This window comes from Podarcis gaigeae, assembly GCF_964106915.1.
Source record: "Podarcis gaigeae genome assembly, chromosome: 4".
NCBI lineage: Eukaryota > Metazoa > Chordata > Lepidosauria > Squamata > Lacertidae > Podarcis > Podarcis gaigeae.
In genome coordinates, this window is record NC_139677.1 from 35,075,761 (window position 1) to 35,090,509 (window position 14,749).

Consider the following 14,749-nt stretch of genomic DNA (forward strand, 5'->3'; position numbering starts at 1 on the left):
GCAAACATCACCAATGACTCGAGGCAGGAATTTTGGGAGAGGCCAAGGGAGGCTGATTAATTCTCCTGGGGGCTGGGGAATGCAAAAAGTTTTAAAGGCAGTAAAAACAATGTTCAATGAAGCTAGTCCAAAAGTAATACATGTGCCAGAGAGACCAGCTGCACTGTCCCCGAAGCTCATAAAATATTCCAAAAGTGTCATCCGTATCGGTTGCTATTAATGTTATCAAGATGTGGGCTTCTTTCCAAGTTCCAAAAGGCAATGTTAAAACATTTAGCAGTATATTGTAGTATAGGGCAGGTAGGGAGAACCTTTGCCTCCCCATATTGCTGAATTACAAATCCCATCATGGCCATTGGCCGTACTTGTGGGGGCTGATAGGAGGGGTACTTCAGCAGCAACAAAGCTTGCACGGGGTCTAACTTTTTCTTTCAGGGTGATGAGAAGAATCAGGGTTTCCCAGTTCCCACCACCACCATGAAGGTGGGGTTTTTCTGAAATAGTTAAGATCTATTGTGTAGCCCCTCTCACAATGGCCGTGTGGTGGAGCCTTTTGATGGTCTTTGAAGGTTTGCAAGGCTGCCTGGGGTGAGGCTGGGTAGGACTTGTGAACTGTTGCGTGTCATCACCAGGTTGCCATCCTATATCCGTTTACTTGGGAGTAAGTCTCAGTAGATGCAATGTGATTCATCCTAGACACATCTATAGGATGGCATCCAGTGCTGTTTTTCTAGAAAAAGAGGTGCCAGAACTCACCATGAATGCCTCCTTTTTTTCTCTTATCGTGGCAAGGATGCCCACCTGAAAGTTGCCAGAACTGAGTTCTAGTGAGTTCCTGCTGAAAGAAAGCCCTGATGATATCATATAGAGCAGGCATAGGCAAACTTGGCCCTCCAGATGTTTTGGGACTACATCTCCCATCATCCCTAACTAACAGGACCAGTGGTCAGGGGTGATGGGATTTGTAGTCTCAAAACATCTGGAGGGCCAAGTTTGCCTGTGCCCGATATAGAGATTAGAACAGCAGATCTAAACTTAGTTTGACAAATCTCTCCTGCAAGTTAAAAGACACACATTTTCAACATTTTAAAAAGTTTGCATTGGCTAAGACAGTGGAGGGTTTTTCTTTATGTCGTTGTTCCAAATTACTTCAAAATCTCTTTTAAGTCTTCTTTTTTTGTGTCTGTGCCCCAAGAGATACATTGAAGTAAAAGTTATTAGCTTGCTCCCATCAGCTTAGAAACCTGAGGCTTAACTTGGGAATTTGCACTAAGGGATTGTATTGATTGAAACCAACAAACAAAGCAGTTGTTTCCATCAAAATTGCAGCCAGACAACCTCCTTCAGTGGCCAGGTCAGATTTCTTAAGCTGAGGAGGATAAGCCTTAGATGGTGCTCATACCAGATATTTACAAGAGATGTGCACAGCCCTAAAGTCCCAGTGATAATTCTCCCTCTCTATTTTTAGTGACTGTTCAGTGACCACCTCTGTTCATTTCCACACCAATAGAAAATGGAATAATATACAATTCATAGTATAATACTTTCTTAATATTCAGTGAGAGAATTAGATGCTGAATCTAGCATTCAGCTGGTCTTTAGATGCAAAAATAAGACCAAAATCTCTCCCCTCTCCCCTATCAGAAGCAGCCAATGACTGGTAATAGTCCTGGGAGCTGTCCGATGTGCTGAACTAGCTTTTTTTACTGTGTTTATATCCTGGCTAATAGTGGCAATCTTAATGTTTATGGATGAGCCACATAAATGCAAATTCTGCTATCAGGTACTGAATATCCTGAGACTTCTGTTTTATATAATTGTTTATTTTTAGGGGGAAAGTGCTTTCTAGACTATTATTATTATTATTAATATTATTATCGTTCATTTCATTTCTATACAGCTTTATATTTTTAAGTAAAAAAATCACAAAGTGGTTTACAAGACATGAAAACATCAAACAAACCAGAATAAACAGTACCAAAGGTAGTCAAAGATAAAGCATGCCTTCAAAGCAACATAATTAACAGGAAGCTAAAATATTACCTTAAGATGTTCAGAATAACACATTGCAAAGGAAATCAATTGCAGAATGCACTTTTAATGCACAAAAGTTAACCAAAAAAAAATTATCTTAAACATTTCAAAAGAAAACATTACTAAAGGAAGACGAATGTAAAATGCAGTTTTAAAACAGCATAATTAAGAAGATAATAAAATAATATGATATGGGGGGGGGGCTAAGAAAACAAACCAGTTCCTCCCATGCATCAAGAAATGAACTTAGAGTTTTGCAATGTGTAGAACCAAACAGTGAAAGTGTACTAGAAGGCATGTGAGTGCCATCTTGGTAGTCAAGATAATTGTTAGTTGCTGCAATAATAAGCTCATATATATATTTATATGCTTTGAAGCTTTGAAGCCCTCGTTTTGGTTTAGTTAGTTGGGAGAGGAGAGGCTTCTCATGCTGGCTGTCAACTATTCCCTGGTCTGAGAGAAAGATGAGAGTTGGGAAGGGGCCTCTAAGCCAGGGGTGAGTTAATTGGGCAATTGATGCCAGCTTATACAGCTTGCTTTGTGTATAAGTAATGCTTAACATATTCGCACCTCACGGACAAGTCATAATTACTACTTACTGCTTCAGCATGCACACGAAAGCTCATACCAATAACAAACTTAGTTGGTCTCTAAGGTGCTACTGGAAGGAATTTTTTCATTTTGTTTTGACTACGGCAAACCAACACAGTTACCTACCTGTAACTACTTACTGCTTCAGCATCTATCCTGAGCCTGTAAAGGCAGCAGCACTCTGCTGCTGTGTTGTAAGTTTGTACCATGGGGACCGGATCTGGCCCAATCACCTTCTATATCCAGCCTGCGGACGGTCCGGGAGTCAGCATGTTTTTACATGAGTAGAATGTGTCCTTTTATTTAAAATGCATCTCTGGGTTATTTGTGGGGCATAGGAATTCATTCCTTTTTTTATTTCAAAATATAGTCCAGCCCTCCACAAGATCTGAGGGACACTGGACCAGCCCCCTGCTGAAAAAGTTTGTTGACCTGGTTTATACCTTTCTTTAATAAAGCACTAGAACTGGCCATCCTGTCATTTCTCGCTTCCTCCTTCGGTATCCCTGCACCAAATGACTCATGCAAGGCCCTCCTTTGGGCCTGTGGATCAAGACTTACATATGCACACTTTGCTCTAGAAGCACAGAGGCAGGACACCAGTATGAGGATCCCTAACTAGGCCGAAACATTTTCCCCAAAGTACATAGGAAACCTGCACCATGCCCCTGGTTTGGTTGGAACATTTAAAGTCAAACGATGGACATGGGTGAGTGTTTCAGCTGTCAATGTGTTCTTCTTGTTATGTTAATGCTCTTCCCTGCCTCAGCTGGGAATCTAACCAATCATAATTTTTGTAGCCGTTGGAAAACATGGATCTTGGAAATGGAATAAAGACTGCAAGGTAGTTATATTCAAATTAGCTGGAACTCCTGATGCCCCTGGTGTGATTGCTGCCCTTGAAATAGACATCCCTCACAAGTGATCCAAGATCAATCAATTTTGTGAAGAGTCTTAGATGTTGAAAACCCAAGTGTCTTATCACCCCTATCATAAATAGAGTAGCCTGGAAGTTAAGTGCTATTGATTTCAAGAGTTTCCATTTGTCCTGCTTTTTAGTACCAAGAAGACAACGCATCAGCAGCTATAAACACTCCTAAAGAAGACTTAAACCAGTTTTCTTTCTAAGTGTCAAAATGTCCTTCCTTCAAGCACTTTCATTTGTTATGGAAAGCTTTCATTTTCAGTCCTGTCAGGCTGTGAGCAACTGGACCTTAGAGTGAAGCCATTAATGTCTAGGGAGAGTCACTGATACTGAGCAGAATGGTTGTGCCACACCACTGTGTCACACACACCAGCTGGCTGATATATTGTTTATGTATAGGCATAAGTAAATAAAAATGATAGGCAAAACAAACACCAGCATAGATTTATTTAATCTAATGTTTCAGTCAGAACCCTCAAGCTGTTAGATTTTTAAGATGAGCAGTGGGAGCCAAGGAGACATTACTGAGAATACAGAGACGTGGAGAGAAATTTCAGAAAGAAATGTATTTGTCATAAGAGGGTATGTGAATGCAAGAAAGGTTTAAAATAGAACTAAAGTATGTGTAACAACCTTTTCTTAGAAATACACTTCTGATGCATGCTGAAAACCTATATGTGCATTTCCTGGCACATATGGCTAGTTACTGGGGTGTATTATGGTGTATTTTGCTAATGGCTATTTTTGTGTGTGGAGTGCCTGTGGTGTGTGTTAGAAATGTCTGAGGGCAGTCCTTAGAGGGAAAGAGCATTTCTAAGGGAAGGTTGAGAGTCTTGGGTGTGTGAGAGTCTGAGTGAGTGAGTCAGATTGCTGTCTAGGACACTACATCTGTGTGACTGAGGCATAGCACTTTGTTATGTTACTGTATATGGTTCTGTCAGTGAGTGGTTTTGTCATCTCCAGGTATTTTTGCAGTATATTTTAGCAGAGTAGGTGGAGTGATTGGTGATTAGTGGTGTGGGGAGTGAAATATATTTGAGCAATTAAGTGGCTAGAGTGCTATGTGTTTTGGTGCATGCAGGTGAGAAATGGGAGTAGCATGGGATGAGAGTGATTGGATAAGCAGAGGGTACTATCTGATTAAGTCCTGTCTTAGGGAAAGTGGTTGTGGTAGACGTAAGAAGGAATGTGGACCTCCCTTATGCTGCTTTTGTAAAGAATGAATTATTATTCTGGAATCTTATAATGGCCAACTCTGAAAGGGTGAGCCAAGAGCTATGGTTGAAACTCCTGCTTGCACCTGATGAGCAAACAATCCCATGGTGTGTATGTGTTAGTGGGGTAGGTGTTGCATACTGTAAGTCAGAATGTGTTTTGGCCGGGGTGAGGAGGGATCCCTTGCTCTGGAGATATTTTTGAAATGTGCTGCTATGCTTTACTATTCCATTTTATTTGACATTGTAATTTTTCAATTTTATTGTTTGATACTGTGTGTGTGTGTGTGTGTGTGTGTCTACCATTTATTGTTCGAGCAAACCACTGTTTGAGTGGCACTAAAATGAATGAGGAGGCTACATGGGTAGGTTCCCCTGTATAGATGATTCATAGGAACACTGCTGCTACTTCCAATGGTGGCAAAGCAGAAATAGAAAAGGAAAGGAATTCACCCTGAACGTATTTTTTTTAATAAGCCCCTTAAAAATTGATGGTGGTCCCTCCTTTTCCTGTCCCATCCATCACAATTTTGAAGAAGAATTCATTCAAACCCCCTCCAATGAAGTCTTTTGAGTCAGTGTTCTCAGAATGGATGGCCCAGGCAACATATACATGATTCAATGGCAATATAGGTGCATTTGTATGTTTGGGTTGGCCTCTAGCCACATAATTCAACACTGCTCTACAAAACCAATTTCCAGTGTGCTGTCTTTGCCTGCATAGCAACATCCTGTGTAGGTTTCCATGCATGGAGCAGCTGTTTCATACACCCATAGTCTTCCTGTGTGGGCAAACTGATTGCTTAATGAGCATTTGTCTTCCTCTTTGGAAGCCATAAATGGCCCAGAAACATTTAGAATGATCTTCAAGTGTTGTTGTTTTAATGATAATACACACACTTTGGACCTAAATGGATCTGACAGGTTTTTTCTTGATCACAGTTGGTTTTATATTAAATACTCCGAGAAAACAAGGCTCAGAGCATACCTTATGCATATTGATCATTTGGGGACTGCCATATGTCATGGATTAGTTGAGCCTTTAGGAATATTATATTTTGAGCAGAGCAGATGTGAAGCTTTCAGAAGAGGATCCCCCCCCCAATCCCTGAGGGGAGGTATAAGAGGAGAATAGCCGGAATACTTTGGGGAAGGAAAAGTGCAAGTGGGAAAAGAGCAATTGATGGGAGTTGGATGGTGCCTGTAGCTGCATGCTGCATGCCATTAGATGACTTTTTTTGGAGGAGGTGTAAAAAGCTTTGCCAAACGTTGCTAGAACACATTGTCAGGGTGGCAGCAGCTTCCTGCCCACAGATATTCATAGTGAGAAAAGTTGGACAAACCAAGCTGTCTGGATCAGAACCCGACACTGGCAAGTGAGGGCAGAGAGGCTTTTTAAAAAATATTTGATCCTCAAATGACCTGAGATTCACCAACCTTGGCCAGCAGCTGTGCCTTGATCAGTACTGCTTATGCCTACTTTGTAAAGGCACAACCAAATTGGGTTCGGCATCGGGAATGACCTCAAGAATTTCCAGCACTCCTTATGGAAACCCACACCTGACTTTGAAAAAGATGCCATCCTTATATAACCAGTGTGTGTGTGTGTGTGTGTGTTTTCTGGGGGTACTCGAGGGTACACAGGTCCAGCACCTTTTTCCTAGAAGAAAAGTACTGAATATAACTTTCTGATTTCACAAAGGATGTAGTGGATGTATGCGATGCAGTGACACTTTGAAACCTTTGCGCCTGCTTTTCATTACTCTAATCTTTAAAGCCTTTGGCCATTTCGATGACGTAGATTTGCTCTTTTGATCTCTGCTTTGTTTAGTCGGTGGGATACAGCGTTCCGATGCGGAATATTTTTTTGAGTCGAGCCTCAGTTTCGAGCAATTAATCAGGGACGTGGGAAAGGGAATGCTTCAGTACGCAAAGGCAGTGATTCCAAAAAGCAGCATTAACAGGTTAAGGATGGCTCTCTGGCTATCACAACCCCTGCTAGGATGCTTCCTATATTTGCTCGTCTTCCTCCTTCAACAGCTCACATTTGTAGCGGTTTTCATTGCTTCATATCAGTTGCCAGGACTGCATGTTCCAAATGAAAGGCTTTGCTGGTTGCCACCGGGCTGTGCAGAAATTGCAACATTATTATTTTTTTACCCTCGCTCCAGGCCATGGCTAGGCTAGATACTTAGCTCTGGACTGAAAGTCATGTTGATGCCTGAAGGTGACAAGGGAATGAACAGGGCTATGAAACTATCGTCTCCTTCACACTTCTGCGCCTTCACACTTGTGCCCTGTGGGCTCTGGTGTCAAACCGCCGAGCCAGCTGTGTTTAAGGTGGTAAGGTTTCAAAACGTGTTTTTTAATTCTCACCTTTTTTGTGTGTGTGTCTCTTTCTTTTTGAGAATCTTAACTAGATTTCTCTGCATTTTTATTTCATAGGCACTTTTTTTTTAATGACCTGATAAAAAGATGACAGCTGTGAGTCCCAACTCTCAGTACAATTAGCTTTTTCTTTTCTTTTTTTTAGTGGGGGCGGGGATAAGACCCTGATATTGAGATTGTGTGGCTTTTGTTAGAAAAGCTCTACCGCAGACATTCAATGTCATGTAAAAAGAAGTGAAGAAGATAAAGAAAGAGAGCCTGTTTTTTTGTTGTTTAGTAAGTTGTCAAAGACAATTGATGTCTCTTTGCCAGTAAAAGTCCCCTGCAGTGAAAAATCAAAATATGAACACGTAGTTCACATATGAGCAAACATTTGTAAATTTAAACCCACAGGTACCCCTTGTTTCAAGTGGTGCTTACTAGCTGTAACTTTCATCCCCTCCCACCCTCATTTGTAGACTGTTCTTAATGCTGCATTTGGATGGGTCAAAACCCCCCACAAAGCTTACTGCAGGTGTTTTAGGATTCAAATTTCTATTAGTATAATGTTTTCAATGTTCATTAAAAATAAACTAAGAGGGCAAAGCATTACTGAAAGATGCTATTCACTGTTGCAATTCTCTCACCTCCTATTGCACAGGCTGGGAAGTGGACACTATCTTGCCCTCCCGGAACATTTTCTGATGCTGCAACATAACAGCAGCCTATTGGAAGGGTCGGAAAGTTTGGCAACCTAGTCCCGCCTGCAGAGTAGGGAATCTGCCATACCTCTGGCTCCTTTCCAGTTGGGAAGCATATTTATTTGGAAGCTACTATTGACAGGAACCCGGGTGGCGCTGTGGGTTAAACCACAGAGCCTAGGGCTTGCCGATCAGAAGGTCTGCGGTTCGAATCCCCACGATGGGGTGAGCTTCCTTTGCTCTGTCCCTGCTCCTGCTCACCTAGCAGTTTGAAAGCACGTCAAAGTGCAAGTAGATAAATAGGTACCGCTCCGACGGGAAGGTAAACTGCGTTTCCGTGTGCTGCTCTGGTTCACTAGAAGCGGCTTAGTCATGCTGGCCACATGACCCGGAAGCTGTACGCTGGCTCCCTCGGCCAATAAAGTAAGATAAGCACCGCAACCCCAGAGTCGGCCACGACTGGACCTAATGGTCAGGGGTCCCTTTACCTTTACTATTGACAGGTGGTCTCCACCAATGGAAGAGGTGAGCCTTTGGGGTTTCTTATGGAGGGTGAAAAAAGGTTAAGGGAACTCCCCTACAGGTGACTGGCTTTAATTTCTCTTTTGTGTGCTGGCTGCTAGATAACAGATAGATGACAGAGTGCAATTTTTCTAGAAAAAGTGGTGCCAGAACTCACAATGAATGCTTCCCTCGTTCTCTTAAAATGACAATGGCACCCACCTGAGAGGTGCCAGAACTGAGTTAGGCTGGTGACTGTGAGTAGCTGCTGAGACCATACAACACTGGTCCTGAAAGACCTACATTGGCTCCTAGTATGTTTCCGAGCACAATTCAAAGTGTTGGTGCTGACCTTTAAAGCCCTAAATGGCCTGGGCCCCAGTATACCTGAAGGAGCTTCTCCACCTCCATCGCTCAGCCCAGACACTGAGGTCCAGCTCCAAGGGCCTTCTGGCAGTTCCCTCACTGTGAGAAGTGTGGTTACAGGGAACCAGGCAGAGGGCCTTCTCGGTAGTGGCGCCCGCCCTGTGGAAAGCCCTCCTATCAAATGTCAAGGAAATAAACAATTATCTGACTTTTAGAAGACATCTGAAGGCAGCCCTGTTTAGGGAAGTTTTTAATGTTTGATATTTTGTCATGCTTTTGATATTCTGTTGGGAGCCTTTCAGAGTGGCTAGGGAAACCCAACTAGATGGTGTTGTAAACAAAATTCCTATCACAATGGAAGGGGGTATAAATAATAAATTATATTATTATTGTTGTTATTGTTGTTGTTGTTGTTATGATGCGTTCTGGTGAGTTCTGGCTGAAAAAAAAGCCATAGAGATAGATAGATGTAAATATGTAGAGATAGATATAGAGATTTATTTATTTCATAAACTTTATACACTGCTTGATAGTTGTTGCTTTTTAAAACCCTCAGAACAATTCTGTACAAAATTGGGAAATATTCCTGCACTTGAGGGTGGGAGGCTTTTTGTTCTGATGTTGACAGTTTGGGGACATGGGTAGTAAAAGCCTTTCTGAATCCTTTAATTTGCTGCATATAGGGCTGAAAGAGTGACCAATCATATTAGTAGTTTTATTTTGCTGTTGGGAAAATAATTAGAAAGCAGAGCAGGTTTGAGATTGTTAGCAGAGATTATGATTTGGAGGAGAGATACAGATGGACTTCATTTGTTGATTGAAGAAAATCCCAGGTGGCAGTAGATTAGACTTTATCAGTTTTCATTCATCTGCTTGTGAAAAGTGGATAACGCTTGAATCTTTAGCAGTCTCACTTGAAAGGAATCCAAACTCCTGGCTTGAGAGGCTTGATTAAATTTTACTCAGGTAGTTGGATTTAATTTAGGATAGAACAAAAACCACCTGGATACCTGAGAGGAAGAAGGATGGGCGTACAGACACTAGTGAAAAATTCTGAGCCATGCTATTGTCTAATTAAGACATAAGCTACGTATATCTATCTGCATGGTTTCAGTTGTTTCTCTTCAGAGTCTGATATTTGGATATAAATTAGGTTTAAATGATAAAAATTGGGGAACTTTCGTTTTTCCAGAGGTATAAACTGTCCTGCCTGCTTTAATTGATCTGGAATATATATATCCATATCATCTATATCATCTATATCTCCATCCCTAGGTGTTTTCTCACAGCTATGTGAGAGCTATGTGTTCATTTATTTACTCTGTTCTGTATTATGGGCTTAGAGCTTCTTACAGCCACCCCTCCTAAATGTCAATAATCTTGTCCATTAGGCAACCAGATGGTTTGGGAGATAAAATCTATTAAACTGAAACACCCATACTATACCATAAAGATAAATAACCAGTTGAGAAAGCTACCTGTTAAATACCTGTGTTGAAAGAGGAGCTGTGCTGCACGGTGAAATGGAATGGATGAAGTCTGTGCAGGAGAGAGAGGGCTTGTCTCCCAGATTCTATAAAGTCTCACTCTTCCAATACTGAAGACGCTTCCATTCCTAGGGGCAACATATAAGCCCTGCTCATTGCTATCTCATGAGCACCTCAAATTCTGCAAAGTGGTGGAAAGTGTCTACTGGATATTGGTGTGTACTGGGTATACAAAAATCCTAATGCAAACTTGTGCAAAACTATGTGCAAGTGATCTTCATACCTTTCTCTGCATGGATGAATGGAAATGCTTCACATGTTGAAAAGCACCATGGGGGTATAGTTTGCTTCATCCATGGGCAAGGTATAAAAATATGCATCTTTTACTACTCTTTAAACACCTGTTCGTGACTAGTACAGGCTGTTAAAGTATGTTAAAAGGCAACAGCTCTCTCTTAATTGATCTTGACCCTATGGATCAGGAAACCTTTGAATTGGTATCCCACACACCTCTAGGTTAAAAATGCTTTGAGGCTTCCATTGTTATAGCACATATACAGTCTACCTGCTCATACGCAATTAATGATTTGAAGGGATCTAAAAGCTATTGTAAGGACATTTATGGGATCAGTCATTCAGTGGAATATCAAGTTATTTGTTCAACAGATAGAATGTTTGTGGCGGGTGAAGCACCTCTTGAGTATTACCGAATTGTAAAATGGTCTTATTTTAGATCTCTCCCCTAAAGTACATGACTTGAAGTCTACTTTCTTATTGTGTGTAACTCCACACCTTATCAAATCTTATTGAAGCTACTGCTTTTACTTAACCTTCACTTTGCATTGTAAGTCTCATATGCGTAATCTCTAGGAGCCTCACTCAGATCAACTGATAGCAATGAAGGTAGAGTCACTGATCTGTCTTACTTCTGCATCCCAGGTGTATCTGTTTCTAATGCCAGAGAACACAAGAAGTGGCAAAAACCAAAAAGCACTTTCAATGGGCCAGTAAAAAAGTGTGAACTCCAAATAAAGCCCTATCAACCAGACATAGTAGAAGCGCTGTTATTTCAGTTTTGTCCCAAATGATCACTCTTGTCACCTCAGTAATATTATAACTTGCCTATATACCCTAAATCAGGCATCCCCAAACCTGGCCCTCCAGCTGCTGTTGACTACATCTCCCATCATCCCTAGCTAACAGGACCAGTGGTCAGGGATGATGGGAATTGTAGTCCCAAAACAGCTGGATGGCCGAGTTTGGGGGTGCCTGCCCTAAACCTTAGAGTAAATTTATGTGAATCTCTAGGCAAATGAAAATAGAATGGAACCTCTGTATTCTTGAAGCATTGCTAGAGTGCAGCCTAGTTTAAATAGAAGTTTCAGCTTAAATAGGGATTTGCTGCCACTATGGAGTGAGCAAATTCCCCTTTGAAATGCACCTATGTGCATGAGCTGAAGCTGTACAGGTAGTTCCTAATCCTTGGTTGTGATGAAATGCATACATGATCAGTGCTGACAATTTTAGCAGACCAAATCTGCTGCTTAGCTGCTTTGTGGGTTTATTGGGGAAGGTACTTCCCAAGTCTTGTTGGACTATGTATAATACACAAAATGCAGTCAAGATCTGCACATTCCTCAAGGTTTGTTGGAGATTATGCATAATGGCCAGATAATGTACATAATTCAGCAAATACATGCACACCCCTACCCCTAGTTGTTAGTTATGATGTGTCACTGGGAGATAGTTAAAGGCTCATGACATTCAGAAGCATCTGCTGTTGTGTGTGTTTGGTTACTTACGGAAAAGCTTCTTAATGAAAGTCTATTGCCATTTATCTCTTACCATCTTTCAGTTTATAGTTAATAGCCCCACAGCTCCACATATAGAATAATGGATGTGCCACATAAAGTAGCTAGAGTATTCCAAAGAGAACAATTGGATTTGTTTTGACATAGTGTTAGCTGCTGTGGGCTGGGCACATAGCAAATCACAGATGGTAGAATAAGCATAATATAATTATAGAGACTCCCAGGCTATCCAGATGGTCATATATGTTTGGCTTGTTGGAAAAAAAGCCTAAACTATAGGTTCATCACACTTTTTTATATTTTAGTCCAGATTGAGAAGTCTGAATTCACTCCCCGCCCCCTCCTTGATTGTTTGAATATTTACCATATGGGCTGCCAATCTATTTCTGTAGTTCCTTTTTGAATCGTACTGGAAGTGTCTGAGACGTTCTATTACACTGTTACCAACAGATTTCAGTGTAATGGCGTGAGAATTTTGGACATGCTACAGTTCTCCAGGGGATGCAGGTGGCGCTGTGGATTAAACCACAGAGCCTAGGACTTGCCAATCAGAAGGTCAGCGGTTCGAATCCCCACGACGGGGTGAGCTCCCATTGCTCAGTCCTTGTTCCGGCCAACCTAGCAGTTCAAAAGCATGTCAAAGTGCAAGTAGATAAATAGGTACTGCTCCAGCGGGAAGGTAAACAGCATTTCCGTGCGCTGCTCTGGTTCGCCAGAAGCGGCTTAGTCATGCTGGCCACATGACCCGGAAGCTGTACGCCGGCTCCCTCGGCCAATAAAGCGAGATGAGCGTGGCAACCCCAAAGTCGGTCATGACTGGACCTAACGGTCAGGGGTCCCTTTACCTTTACCTTTTACAGTTATCCTATTGTACAATCTCAGTGGAATATATTGCTTGCAAACTTGAGGGTGGCACAGGTTCCTCAGTAGCTTCTTTCAAACAGCAGTGCAAATAGAACTGAGCACATCCAAGAATTCAGGTGGAATGTTGCACTCCATAATTCTAAAGCTGCATGAGGGGAGGCAAAACTACATTTGCTATTCTGAGCCTTTCAAAAGATTCTCACTGCCCTTTTGTATAATAATAATAATAATAATAATAATAATAATAATAATAATAATAATGTAGATAATGCACAAATGTCATGAAGGCTATCTGGGCTTCCAGTGGAAAAGATGAGTCTACTAGCACCCCCAACTATATACCTGCTCCTTCAGAGGGAGAGCAACCTGGTCCAGAACTGGTAAGCAACTCTAACATCTGGACCTGGGAACCACTCGCTCACAAAGTCTCCAGCTTAACAGGATTCATTCTCAGCTCATTCACTTTCTTCCAGCCAATCACTGTATCCAGACACTGACTGAGAATAATCATGTCTAATCCAACTCACAGGTAACAGAGAAATAGAGATGGATGTGGTCAGCTGATGATACTGCATTCCAGATCTCCTATTGACCTTTCCTAGCAACTCCATCAAGGGACACGGTTGGCGCTGTGGGTTAAACCACAAAGCCTAGGACTTGCTGATCAGAAGGTCAGCAGTTCAAATCCCCGCAACGGGGTGAGCTCCCGTTGCTCGGTCCCTACTCCTGCCAACCTAGCAGTTCGAAAGCACGCCAGTGCAAGTAGATAAATAGGTACCACTCTGGCAGGAAGGTAAACGGCATTTCCATGCTCTGCTCTGATTCGCCAGAAGCGGCTAAGTCATGCTGGCCGCATGACCCGGAAGCTGTACGCCGGCTCCCTCGGCCAATAAAGTGAGATGAGCATCACAATCCCAGAGTCGGCCACGACTGGACCTAATGGTCAGGGGTCCCTTTACTTTTACCTAGCAACTTCATCTAGATCACAGGTGGAAACCTTGAACTAGCCAATGGGCTATATCCTTCCCACTGCCGCCCCCCCCCCCCCACGGGCCAACTTTGACTGGCTACCATGTTATTATGATGTTTGGTGACAACTTGAAAGGTCACTGGCTGACAACACTGATCTGCTATGGGTGCTGAGAGAAAACCCCTTTGAAGTTCATTTGCAAATGGTTGATGCAAATTGTTGTGATATGAACAGACTTCAAAGGGATGGCTCTTGGCATCCGTCAACTGAGAGCCCCTTCAGCAGCTCTAGGGCATTTTCTCTCTCTCTCTCTCTCTCTCTCTCTCTCTCTCTCTCTCACACACACACACACACACACACACACACACAGAGAGAGAGAGAGAGAGAGAGAGAGAGAGAGAGAGACTTCATATCAATAATCTGCCCTCAGTGTCATTCCTGAGAACGATCTACGACATCTTTACCCAGGAAGTCTTACTGTGACATCAGAATAGCTCATCAAAGCCAGTCAAAATATATGCATAGCCTTCCGTGCTGTGGAGATATTAAATAGGTATTATGTATTAACAAGTGTGATACAATATTCGTTGAAATCTTGATTTGTATGCTGATCTGAAATATGGATTTTCCCATTAAAAAATACTTGGGAAAGTGTCCTTTATCTCCCCTGTGCAATAACAGATGGTGCAAGAAACATGGCCCAATCAGCAAGTATATACGATAGGCAAGAAAAACATGGTGATAATTACAGCAGGCGTTTCTGAATAAGTCTAATGTATGTCAGGTTCTGATTAACTGTAAATCTACCAGCCCCAGATGATAGCAGGTGATAGGCAAATCTTGGAACCCATCATAAATTTGTGAAGAAATTAATGTCAGAGATTACATAAATTCAGGATTTGGCTGTCACAATCTTGT

General features: G+C 42.0%; 1 protein-coding gene and 1 long non-coding RNA gene across 2 annotated transcripts in view; one reads left to right on the forward strand and one right to left on the reverse strand.

The window, feature by feature from the left end:
* Positions 1 to 14,749, forward strand: part of GABRG3 (gamma-aminobutyric acid type A receptor subunit gamma3) — a 302,573-nt gene that overhangs the window by 183,946 nt on the left and 103,878 nt on the right. The gene's annotated exons all lie outside the window — the stretch shown is intronic.
* LOC310842594 lies at positions 9,231 to 13,881 on the reverse strand. Its single transcript, XR_014563254.1, has 3 exons — positions 13,827 to 13,881; positions 10,189 to 10,314; positions 9,231 to 9,709 (listed from the first exon to the last, which is right to left on the reverse strand). It is a non-coding gene; the product is annotated as an uncharacterized lncRNA (long non-coding RNA).